The 12,577-nt window shown below is 43.7% G+C and overlaps 1 long non-coding RNA gene across 1 annotated transcript; it reads right to left on the bottom strand.

Annotated features, from left to right (window-relative positions):
- Positions 1 to 3,290: 3,290 nt before the first annotated feature.
- On the bottom strand, positions 3,291 to 7,128 carry LOC120658659. The gene is made up of 2 exons (XR_005668797.1): positions 6,980 to 7,128; positions 3,291 to 5,244 (listed from the first exon to the last, which is right to left on the bottom strand). It is a non-coding gene; the product is annotated as an uncharacterized LOC120658659 (long non-coding RNA).
- Positions 7,129 to 12,577: the final 5,449 nt, after the last annotated feature.

The raw sequence follows: 12,577 nt of genomic DNA, 5'->3' as shown, positions 1-12,577 counted from the left end.
GAGCCGTCGTGGTCTCGGCATCGGCAAGCCAAGTTCGACCGCGAGCTACCAGACGAAACGGAACCGATAGCTTCTCTCCTTGGCCCCGGACACGAGATCGAATCACCATTTTCAGTTCCCAACCTGTTCTTTCTCCATCTTTTTCATTATTCCAGTGCTGGCAGGGTGCAGCTGCAGATCGCACGTCTCTTCGTCTGCTTAATTAACCCAGATCCAACTTCCGATAATAGCTTCGTTTCAAAAATCAAAAGGTCAAAATGACTGTAACAGCTTGCAAAGACCAAAGAGCAAGAACATTCAGGGCCCGTGTTCTTGCTTGCTGCACTGTGGCTTACACACATGCCCCGTTGATCTGCATGCATACCGCTTCTACAATAATGCGCTCTTGCTTAGCTAGTTAGGTTAACCATCCAGCAGCACACATGTTTTGTCAATCCGATCGAGGCACACACATGCACGGCTGCCCTAGCTCCATGATAGGCATGTGCTCCCTAGCTGCCAACTGCCATGTACGGTCAATACAAACAGTGATCAGAAAGGCATGCAGGTTCGTTGGTCGATCTGTTCGTGATTAGTTTATGGCATGCAGGTCTCAATTATTCCCAATCTGAATCGATCTAGTAGCTATCTAGCGAGATTGATCTGACCGTGGGCTACCTAGTATTAATATTCAAAATCTCTTTAAGGTTTTCCATTTACATCTAGTATTTAGTTCGTTAATTCCCGAGTGAATGACTATGGGCTCCCACTAATTTTTTTTTTAAAAAAAATCTTGATGACAAGGTTAGCAGCTAGCTGACGATCTAGTAGCATGTGAGTGGCACACGTCAGGAGTATCTCAGCTTCTCCGCGTGTTTACCTCCCCCTGGGTATAAAAACCCCGGAACCTTCTGAAGCAGTACAATGGATCTGAAGAATAATTATCATGGTGATGCTTGACTTCGAAGTCGATAGCTTAACCCCAAAGCGTCGTACTAACTACACAGGGCCAAGTCTCCAACATGGCTTTCTTTCCACTATTGCATGCCCATTGTTTTAACTTTTAACTAACCATGTGTTTCACTCTGTTCTGCTGGCAACTAGCAACAGCGCTTTTCTCTCATACCAAATCAGCATCAGTTAACAGCTACCAGCCAGTCAGCAGTACAGTGCTTTTCTCTCATACTAAATCAGCATCAGTCAACAACTACCAACCAGTCAACAGTATTTTTCTCTCACATCAAATCAGCACCAGGCACCAGCCGCAGCCATCCAATCAGCAGTCCAGAAAAGAACACACCATCATGAACCCATCCTGCCGTCCATGACCACTACTCTCCGCTCCACTGTCGCAGCAGGCGCAAGAGAGCAAATGAAGCAGCCCAGAGGCCCACTAATACCCCCAGCTGTGCTTCGCTTGGCTTGCCGGTTCAGGCCACTGATTGCCCCGCACGTCCGTGCTCCACTCATGACGTGCGGCCGCCGGGGCCCCGCCGTTCACTCGTCTGTAGCGTCCCGGTTATAGATCGATGCACCGGAGTCGGCGCAGGCATGTTTTGGGGCCAGCTCGATCAGCTTTCGTGTCCCGTCGTCGGCCATTGACGCGACGCCTGTTTCCATCATGCTCCGCCCAAACCGTGTCGTGCTCGTCGCACGTTTGTACGAAGTGTGTCCCAGTATTTAGCTATCTAGAGGGCAGGGCGTAGAGCCGTAGAGTACATGTCTGCAAGTTCGATCGCTTGGAAATTCCAGACGAATTCGTTCTGCGTAGATTCCTTTGAAATTCTTGTGTAAGCAAGCACGGCTGATAACGTGAACATGCAAGTTCATTGAGGCATAGTACTTGCTTGGTCACAGGAAAGGAAAGGGGTCGACACGATCTGAGATCAGGTCATCTGTCCAACACTGTTTCTGTATTCAGCAGCAGCTTGCAGTCGAGCGAAAGGCAGGGTGACGGAACAAAATAAACCAGCGCAACTAATGAAGCACCAACCAACCGTCCCAACTCCTAAGCGATGGGTCGATCTCCATCAGAGCCACTGACTGAACAATGCAAATCGTATGAGCAGCGGACGGCACCAGCCAGTGGCCACAGTAACCTGAATGGAAGACTAAAGCAGCCTCCGACGACCCAGAACGAGTCCAGACACGTGCATTGCCGCGCGGTATGCTTCAGCTTGCACGCACCCATCAGTCTGCTCTCTGCTGCTGCACAGAGTCCGCAACCCGGCCGGCAATGGCTGTCCTGCGCGGCGGCCGCATCACCCAACGCAGCCTAACATGCTAGGCAGGCAGAGCAGCAGAAGTAGCACAGCGACGTCGCCTTGGTCGCCTGATGACGAGACGATCCGTGATCCAGGGTTCACATTCCCGGTGCTACTGTAGCGAAAACCGTTTATTTTAAAAAAATTGACTTTTATATTTTTAAATTATGAACCGAAAAATATTAAAAACCAGACCGGTTTTCACCTCCCGGTCATCACCGGGAACGGGAAATTTTCCCGGTTTTCGGTCTTCCCGGACCGGGAATGTGAACCCTGCCGTGATCTACCGAGCACGCAACCAACCCATGCGCGCGGATCATTGAGCCGTCGCGGTCTCGGCGCTGGACCGGCCGGCAGCCTGCTCCGGCCGATCGCGAGCGCACCACCGGACGGAGAGGCGTCAGTGGTGCTGGATCGCCGTCCTGTTCCTGTCCCGGCAAGCACTTGCCCATGGATCATCACATACTAGGTTCTCTGGCGGCCGGTCAATTATTAAAGAGTGTCTCCAAGTCAATCGACTGAGAAATAACCTTTCCGTCAATCACTTATTTCAACCGTTGGATGGGCAGTGGACAGCCCAGATTACTTTCTGCTTTCTTTACACTTGTTTCCTCTAAACGGGTCCGCTTCTGTAGCGCACGCGCCCGGTAACTATAATGTCTGTGTTTTGAGGACCCGTTTTAGTTTTCTGCTATGGGCCGGGCCGGTTTAGTGTTGTATGATGTAGCAACCCTACGACATGCCCAGTTACATTACATGTTTGTTGGTCTTAAAATTTTTTATTTTGAGAAAAATGAGCAACCTATTGCCTGTTCAAAAGTAATATTGATTTTCTCACAAAAAATTACAATAATTTAAATATACAACATATATAACACAAACATAATAATTTTCTGTACCATTTGGCACGCTCAGATCACAGATACTACATTTCATGATAAAATAAATAAATAACCAAAATGCATGTGTGGTATCTGTTTTTTTTTTCTTTGACCATTTTCCAGCTGTTGTGTTTTTCACACAATTTTCTAGCTACAACACACAACATGCAAAAAAGCTGTGTTTATTGTTTTTTTTCCTACATTTGTTGTCCAACACCCACAACAAACACATACCAGGTAACATGTGGGGAAAAAAAGCAAAAAGAATTAATTGTAGAGGATATTGGGAAGTAGCATATTTTAATAGAATAGAAATAAATCCATTAGACGCAGCTATCAGTAAACAAAGACGCACTGAAAAATCAAAACAACTCGATGAAATGGATCAAAAAATAGCAAGTGAAGCAGGTCCCCACGTATCTCCATGAAAAAAGCTTTAGACACAAAATTATGTTCCTCAGTGACCCTGAAATAAAGTAGCATATAAGTTAACAATATGAAAGACAAAGTTTAGAAACCAAAAATAGTCCAACTATGGTTGAACATGGGAACAGACATATCTCAAAGATGAAAGTAAAGTTGATAACATCAATGATATTAGCAAATTTGGCACACGGTGATGTATCAGCTAGAAGCTAATTTATTTTAAAAATATTTAAATAATATTTAAAACGACAAACTTATGATTTTATCTCAGTGAAGAACCTATATTTAGTAGATGAAAAAATATGGAATTAGCAGCATACAAAATTCAAGCAATAACTATTTCTGTCTAGCTAAAAGAAATTAGAACAATCTTATTTACAAATTACATAAATGCTAATGTTATTGTATAGTTAATTGTATAAATGATTTAACCAACCTTGAAATGTACTCCTTCCTAGACTATTAAAAACTTCCAGAGTAAATTAGCTGACCATGACCGCATAGATATGCAATAGATATTCCAACAAAAGCAAGGACAACAAGTAGCTACTAAATTACATGGATATGTCAACATTGTATCTACTTTCTAAAAATGATAAGCATAATGTCACAAAATTTGTTTGCTACTGCACCAACAAATAAGATCATATTGACAAATAAAAAATCAGAAATGCAAAATAGATAGTGATAACTTATGACACCTTAGTGAGTTTACAAATGAAAGTAGATGATAGATCCTCCATAAACACAAGAATGAAAGATTATGCTTCTAAAAATCTTTGCATCAGATTAAGGCTGTGTTTAGTTCGCGAAAAAGTTTGGATTTTGATACTGTAGCACATTTCGTTGTTACTTGACAAATAATGTCCAATCATGGACTAATTAGGCTTAAAAGATTCATCTCGTGCTAATCAGTTAGACTATATAATTAGTTATTTTATTCAACTGCATTTAATGCTCCATGCATATGTCCAAAAATTCGATGTGACGGGTACTGTAGGAAATTTTTTGAGAACTAAACAGGGCCTAAGTATTAAACTCCATAAATCGTAGCATCCACACACTAAAATTATACACATATGACCATTATAAAATCAACTCATGTGAACTATAATTAAGTCTAGCAATGACAGTATGATTGATATATAGGTAACACAAGTTGTTCTGCTACATCTTATAAATGGACCAAACTAATGTAAATCTAATGATGCCAAAAGCATAGGATAGTCATACTATCACTGCAATAATCATCTCTCCTCTTCCCTCCCTACCTACCTTCCCACATAATGCAAATTGACCAAATATACAAATTGACATGACAATTTACAGGAAATATAACATGAAATTGACCAAATAAACAAAAGTTAAGGTACAAACATACAGTTTACAATTTTTTTCAATGGTAAAACAGGACCAAATGACAGGGTACCGTACAATTTATAATTTTTCTACCATCAAACAATATGTAAGAATTAGAAGCAACACACACATATATTATGAAACTATACTTTTCATTTAAGAAAAATGCAATTATATGATGAAAGAGGAAAATTATACTTGAGTACCTAAAAGTGAGTCTAAAAATTGTAATTTAGCAAAGAAAGTGCAATCGGCCAGTCGCAAATCAAAAGCTGTGCGAAAAGTTTTGGAACCTCTACATAGTACTTACACAAAGGAGTGAATGCAACAGGTCCCTGCATATCAAAAGGGGTGAAGCCAATTTCATCATACAAAATGTGGTAATGCATTTCTCAGAATCAGGGAGACAAGGACATAAATGAGAACGCAATTTAGTAAACAATGAGTAGGCAAGATAATACACAAAGGCAGGAAGGACGAACTAGTGAATCCACTGACAAAATATGAAGATATTTAACTACAATAGAGCAGATTGGCGAAGTCATGCATAGTTTAGAAAAGAGTTAAATACACCAGCGGTCCTCGAACTTGTCCCGAGGTGCCACTTAGGTCCACGAACTTGCAAAATCGAAATCTGGCACCCTGAACTTGTTAAGTTGTGCCACTTAGGTCCATACCACTTGATGTGGCGCCACGTGGCATGAATATATGCAAAAAAGCCCTTGAATTTTATCATCTTCTATATGTAGATCCTCCCCATCTCTTTCACCTCTTTCTCAATCCGCCACGCTGCTCCTACCGCCGGCAACCACTCCCGCCCCGACGTCCAGAGCGGCGCCGCCCCATCACCTGCCCTACAGCCACGCCGCCGCCGAGCAGCCACCGCGGGAGGCTGGGGCCAGGGCCCTGCCTGCGCCCAGCCTGCTGCCGGCGAGCGCCCGCAGCCGACCGGCCTCCCGCGCGCCGCGCCGCTCTGCCATGGACGCGCACTCCAGATCCGGCGTCGGCGAGGGTGGGCGGAGAGGGAGGGAGGGGGCTGAGGGAGGGAGGGGGCAGAGGGTCGGCGTCGCCCCGATCCAGTCGCCGACGAGGGAGGGGGAGGACCGGCCCCGGCGATGAGTGAGGGAGCGCCGGCGAGGGAGGGGGAGGAGCGCCGACGGCCGGCCCGCGTCGTGCCTCCGCGCGGAGAGGGAGCAGGGAGGGCTCCGGTCGCGAGCGCCATGGGGGCCGGCCTTCTATCCCTCAAGGATGTGAAGATAGAAGACGATAAAACTCAAGGGCCTTTTTGCATATATTCATGCCCTTTGAAAGGGTATGGACCTAAGTGGCACAACTTAACAAGTTCAGGGAGCCAAATTTCGATTTTGCGAGTTCGTGGACCTAAGTGGCACCTGGGAACAAGTTCGAGGGCCGCTGGTGTATTTAACTCTTTAGAAAAATTACTACAAAAATAACAAAGAATTAGACAGCTATGCTACAGTGTAATTATAATACTAATTGTTTGAGATTTTTTAATTTAAACGTAGTAACCAGATATTTTCTACACAAGAAAAAAATTATAGTTTAGTTATACTAAAATGAGTGGAAGTGTAAGCAGTAAAATATTCGTATGCACTACCTATAAAATTTTCAGACACCATGTGCAAAAAGAAACTAGAAGTCCACATAATGCAATGTTTAAGGGCAACTAGCAAACTCAGGTAAGATCGTTTATACTGGAGCTAGGAATAGGAATAATTGCTCTTACAAATAAGGATAAAATGTATGTTCAACATAGCATACCAACATGAAATTTGTGGCGTGCTTGATTGATGCCCCCCAACACACAAATATTAACTTTGCACACTGGCTGGGCATAAAACCAAACAGGCTCGTGAAGAGCATAGATCATCAGCGGGGAAAAAATTCTAGTATTTCTAATTGAAGCGTATGGGTGTGATTGAAACAAAAAATGTAAAAAAAAGAGAGGCCAAAATGCAGCTTGGACTGTTATGGACAAATATTTAACAAAAACAACAGCTCCAAGTTGTTGAACAAATTGTGCAAATTTTATATAAGCCAAGTTGGCACCTGACTCTATTTATTTCTACAATCACCCGCATTGCCTCAACCAAAGGATCAGACATCCTCTCACTAATCTTTTCAAACTCCCTGCATGAAGAACACCTAAGTGTAAGAATTCGAACAGCAGCACACCAACAGAAAATAAGTAGATTGATTTTTGCAAGAAGACGCACGTTAGAGTCGAAAGGGTTCAGACTTATTAGGACCAAGACCGAGTACATGATGTGCGATTTCAGCGCGACTAGGCATGAGGGGGGAGACGTTAGTCTAGATGGGCAAGTGGTGGTTCAGAAGGATACTTTTCGATATTTAGGATCGGTGCTACAAAAGGATGGCGACATTGATGAAGATGTTAGGCATAGAATTTTAGCTGGCTGGTTGAAATGGCGGCAAGCTTCTGGTATCCTTTGTGACAAGAGGGTGCCACAAAAGCTAAAAGGCAAATTCTATAGGACAGCAATTCGTCCGGCGATGTTATACAGTGATGAATGTTGGCCTAAAAAAGGCGACATGTCCAGCAACTGAGTGTAGCAGAGATGCGGATGTTGCGGTGGTTTTGCGGGCACACAAGGAGGGATAGAGTCCGGAACGAAGTTATTCGGGATAGGATCGGGGTGGCACCAATTGAGGAGAAACTTACTCAGCATCGGCTGAGATGGCTTGGACATGTCCAATGAAGGCCTCCCGAGGCGCCGGTGCGTAATGGGGTTCTTGAGCGGGTCGATAATGTAAAGAGGGATAAAGGTAGACCTAAACTGACGTGAGATGAGTCGGTAAAGAGAGACCTTAAGGATTGAAATATCTCTAAAGAGATAGCTTTGGATAGGAGTGCTTGGAGACTAGCTATCAATGTGCCTGAACATTGAACTTATTTCTTTCGGGTTTCATCTCTAGCCTACCCCAACTTGCTTGGGGAAAAAGACTATGTTGTTGTTGTTGTTGATTTTTGCAAGAAGATAAGCACAGCCTACAGAACATCGATCTAATCCCCATAGTCAAGATACTGTGTTGCACGAGTACCTTATCTATGAAGTCTAATATGGTGTACTTTAAACATCTAGCATAGAGGAAGAGGAAATATTAACTAAAAAGGTAAAAAGAATGTTAAGCTTACACATTTTCCACCAAGAAAACACAAAATGGTAACAAGCAATATAACTCATGATGCAAGCAAAGGCGATGACATCAATGAGATTAACAATTTTAGCAGAAATGTGATGTATCAGCTAATAGAGCTAATATTATTTGAATTATATATAACTAGTATCTTATAAAAAGTAGTGATTTTATATCACGGAAGTATATATATTTTAGTGAATAAAAGATCTATGGAAGTAGTAGCCTACAAAAATTCGAGGCAATGACTATTCACGTTTGCCTAAAAATTACATCAATATTATTCTGAAATTGCACAAATACTAATATAGTAAAATTTGTTGTATATTAATGTAACAAAGCTTTTACCTTTGCGGCATGCATTCATTCCTAGTAGAACATTAAAAACTTTCAGATTAAATTAGTTGAATAGGACAACACAGAGATGTAGTAGACGCTCCAATAGAGGAGCAGACAAGACCAGCTACTAATAATATGGATATCTCAACATTGTATCTGTTTTCGAAAAAAGATAGGCACAAGTAACAGCCTCCACAAGTAACAGCCTCAACGTATGAAACAGAGCCATTATTCTAACAGACCAGAGCTGAATCTTGAAACTGAAGAAGGGAGCATCCAACAAAAAAAAGAGATGAAATTAGTAATTAATTTACTAAGTTTGCAGTTATAAAAACTTTATAATTCCACACTAGGAAACTTGCACATGGGGCTTTACAATCTGCCTAGCTTCTTCGTTCCCAAGAAAAGTAGGATAATCATAAAGCCATCCTACTACAAAAGCTAAGAGCAAGTATTATGAGCCAACGAAGCTGGCTGGGTAGAGTCCACGTAAGAAAAAATGTCCTTGTTGGCAGAAAGAGAAATGAAGAGAGAGACGGAGCGGGCGCTCTACTCTTCGCCCGGCTGTTTCATCGCGCCCGAGAAAAAACACTCGCTCCCAGCCGGGCGTGGGCGTAGAAGCCGCCGCTTTCTTTTCAACTGCCAATCCCATGCGTCTCCCTGCCCTTCCTTTTCCCATTAGCATTAAATGCATGTGTATTTAATACAATTTCTCTCAGCCAATCTAATAGTCAAGTCATTATATGAGCTGGCTGTATCATAGGCTGTATATGACATGGCACTTCTATATATGACATGGCACTTCTATTTAGCCAGCAGCAGGTTGAATTATAAGCCTTGCTCTAAAGAGACCAAACTGAAAAATGGGGTCAGCCTTCCTCCATCTCCCAGACACATAAATTGCTGCGGTACTAGATGGGCACAGGCGCACAGCACAACTCACAACAATTGCCATTGAAAATGCAGAGCCTGAAGGCAAAAGAAATTTAAATATAATACCACTTAGATTCAGAGCATTTCTTATAATACCACTTAGATTCAGAGCATTTCTATTATCTCCTAACTCATATGAGGTGCCACAAAATCAAATAAACCAGTAACCCCAAAAATCAAGCACGAGCCTATCAGTTCCACCGTTATTCAGGTATTACTCCAAAATTGAACACATACAGGAAGTCGAAGCATCAGCTGGAGGGCTCTGTTACATCACACAATGAAAACTGGAAAATCCAGCTCCGTCGTCAGACCCAAACCACATGTCGCGATGCTGCCTCATCATCACCGCTAGGACACCACACCCTAGGCACGGCTGCTCCCCTAACTAGCAGATTGACAACCCTAACAACTACTCCCTCCTTCCCTGTTTATAAGGCATACACGTATATTAAGATTCAAACCTTGTCATCTTTGACTAATAATTTGACTATTAAATTTTTATTTTTATAATGCAAATTTCATATGATTGGATTCATAATCAAATATATTTTACAATGATTATAAGTTTATAATCAAAAGTAATATAATATATGATAAATAAATGGTCAAAGTGTTGTTTAGAAGACCGTGTCATGTTCTACCATGCCTTATAAACGGGGAAGGAGGGAGTACTAAACTACTCTCTACACGGCCCTATTGGAAGTGGATCTGTTGAATCCCCTCATCGTGGTGGCGGAGAACCCGACGGAGGAGCGCAAATTGAACAGATCGACGCCGGCGGCAGAGCTTCGCCGATTGACAGGTAAACCAAATCTCAAGCGATTGACAACGAGTAAATCTCCAATTATTATCACAGGTTGGCGTCCGAAAATAATGCTCGCAATCATCAATCATTCTATTCGTGCAGCGGCGCTGCTGGCTAGAGCTGGCCGTGGGTTTCGTAGAAGTACGGCCAGGGATACGCGGCCGTGTATGCGTTCTGAGAACGCGTACTCGACTGCTACATGCCCAAGTTCACACGTTCTGAATGGAGTCTGAACTCTGAACTGCCGTGGAGCCCCGTTGGCAATGGCAGGCTCCGTGGTGTGGGCGCCGGCGTGCAAGCTCCGTGGACAGGGGAGGTGGGCTCGTGCGGCTCTGACGAAGCAGGGGCGAGCTCGTGTCGTGCAGAGAATCCTGCAGGCCAGGGGGGCAGGGCTCCGTGCGCCGAGGAAAGAGGCGGAGTACGTCCAGTCCAAGGGTGTGTTTAGATCTTTGAAAAGGTGGGAGAAAAAGTTATATTGGAAACTGTATTATACTGTAACACTTTTCATTTGTTTGTGGTAAATATTGTCCTATCATGACCTAACTAGGCTCAAAAGATTCGTCTTGCAACGTACATCAAAACTATGCAATTAGTTTTTTTATTTACCTACATTTAGTACTCCATGCATGGGTCATTTGCTATATTTAATGTTTCGATATGATTTCGATGTGATGGAAAATTTAGAAAGTTTGTGGGATCTAAACACACCCCAAGTGGTGAAGTGGATAGGGATTCGGATCGCAGGGGCAGGCAGGCCATGGTGGCCGCCAACCAGGGTTAACCAAACCGTCGGTAACCGGTCCGGTTTGACCGGTTACCGATCAAACCGGTCCGGACCGGTTCCGATTTGGTCCGGTATGAAACCGGTCCAAATTCAAAATTTAAATTTAAATTCAAAAAAATGCAAAATTACCAAATAATTCCTAAAAATATTTCAAGGTGCGATGAATCTAATGGTGTCAAATTTTCTCAAAAATTCGTTCATTTAGTATAGTTTGCGGGGATTTGAAGTTAAACAAAAAAAGCGTGCATACAAAAGTATACAAATACAATGTAAAAGTAGTACAAAAGAGGGTTGGATGGTTCATTTAGACTAAAATATGTTATACAAACATTTATTTAGTATACTTTGCGGGCATTTGAATTTAAACCAAAAAAGGAAAAAATTGAATTTGACTGGTTACCAGTCAAACCGGCCGGTATACCGGCCGGGTTGAACTGGGAAGTTTAAATTCAAATTTGAATTTGACCGGTTCCGACCGATAACCGGCCAAACCGGACCGGTATACCGGAATCGGAGTCCGACGGTTACCTGTCACCGGTCGGATAATTAAACCCTGCTGCCAACGCGCAGGCCATGTGCGCTGTGGCGCGCACGCCACGCCGGCCTCCGCCCCCGCGCACGTGGGGTGCCGCTGCTACCTTTGCTGGCCTGCTGCCATGCTGTCGCCTCCTCCTTATCCACCCACTTGACGTCGGCTCACCGGCCCGGTCGGGGACGGGACGGGGAGGCACCCGGCCTCGCATGCCGCCGTGCCCAAGCTACGTGAGCTGCTGACCTGGCCTGCTGTATCGCGAGCTCTCGTGTGGAAGTCCTCCGTTTCCTCCAACTAAACCTGTTCCGACTTCCGAACCCTGTCGAGCACACTAGCCACCACTCAACCTATTGGTGTGCTCTCATCCTTGCGCTGATCGAGGAGGTGCACGGTGTCCTCCCTTGTCCCATTTAATCATTTTAACCACTCCCCCTATTCCGAATCTTGCATAATGGTTGTAAAAAAAAAGAATCTTGCATAATGGCAGAGCTTGCACGCATGTACGGCTGGCGCACAGCCTGCTTCGGTTTGGGACCTCTTGGATTGTCCCATGGCTACTCATGACCAATAATACAGCAATTACGTACAGGCAGAGTACAATTGCACATACAGCCATTAATATAACTAACTGAACAAAAAGGAAATGCATGAACTAACTGAATACTACCCTTTCATCATTCAGAATTCAGAGCATTTTCTCCAGGCACGTCGTACGCGCAGCTCGCATGTGTTGCCAATTATTAATGTTCCCCATTTCCGGCCCTCGTTCCCAAGGAAAAAAATGTACAGATTTTTTAAGAAAGAAGAAAGAAAGAAAATATCTATACACACACTGACACACACACACATGGCTGTACCAAGCTAGCACCACATGAGCTATCATGTGACCGAGATGCAAACTGCACGCTAACCCACAGCTCCCTGCCAATTAGTCATCGAAATGCACGACGCAAAGCATCGTCATCGTCATGGTCTCGTCGATCCAGAGCGCGCAGGGTCATCGTTTGGTTCCTTGTAATCTAATCTCTTCTAGAAAAGAATCTTATATGATTGGGCTACTAAATGAAGTCTATTTGCAAAACAACCGCAGGG

Source organism: Panicum virgatum, chromosome 2N (assembly GCF_016808335.1).
Source record: "Panicum virgatum strain AP13 chromosome 2N, P.virgatum_v5, whole genome shotgun sequence".
Classification (NCBI taxonomy): Eukaryota; Viridiplantae; Streptophyta; class Magnoliopsida; order Poales; family Poaceae; genus Panicum; species Panicum virgatum.
Note: the sequence above shows the minus strand (reverse complement) of the source record. Positions and strands in the feature narration are given on the sequence as shown.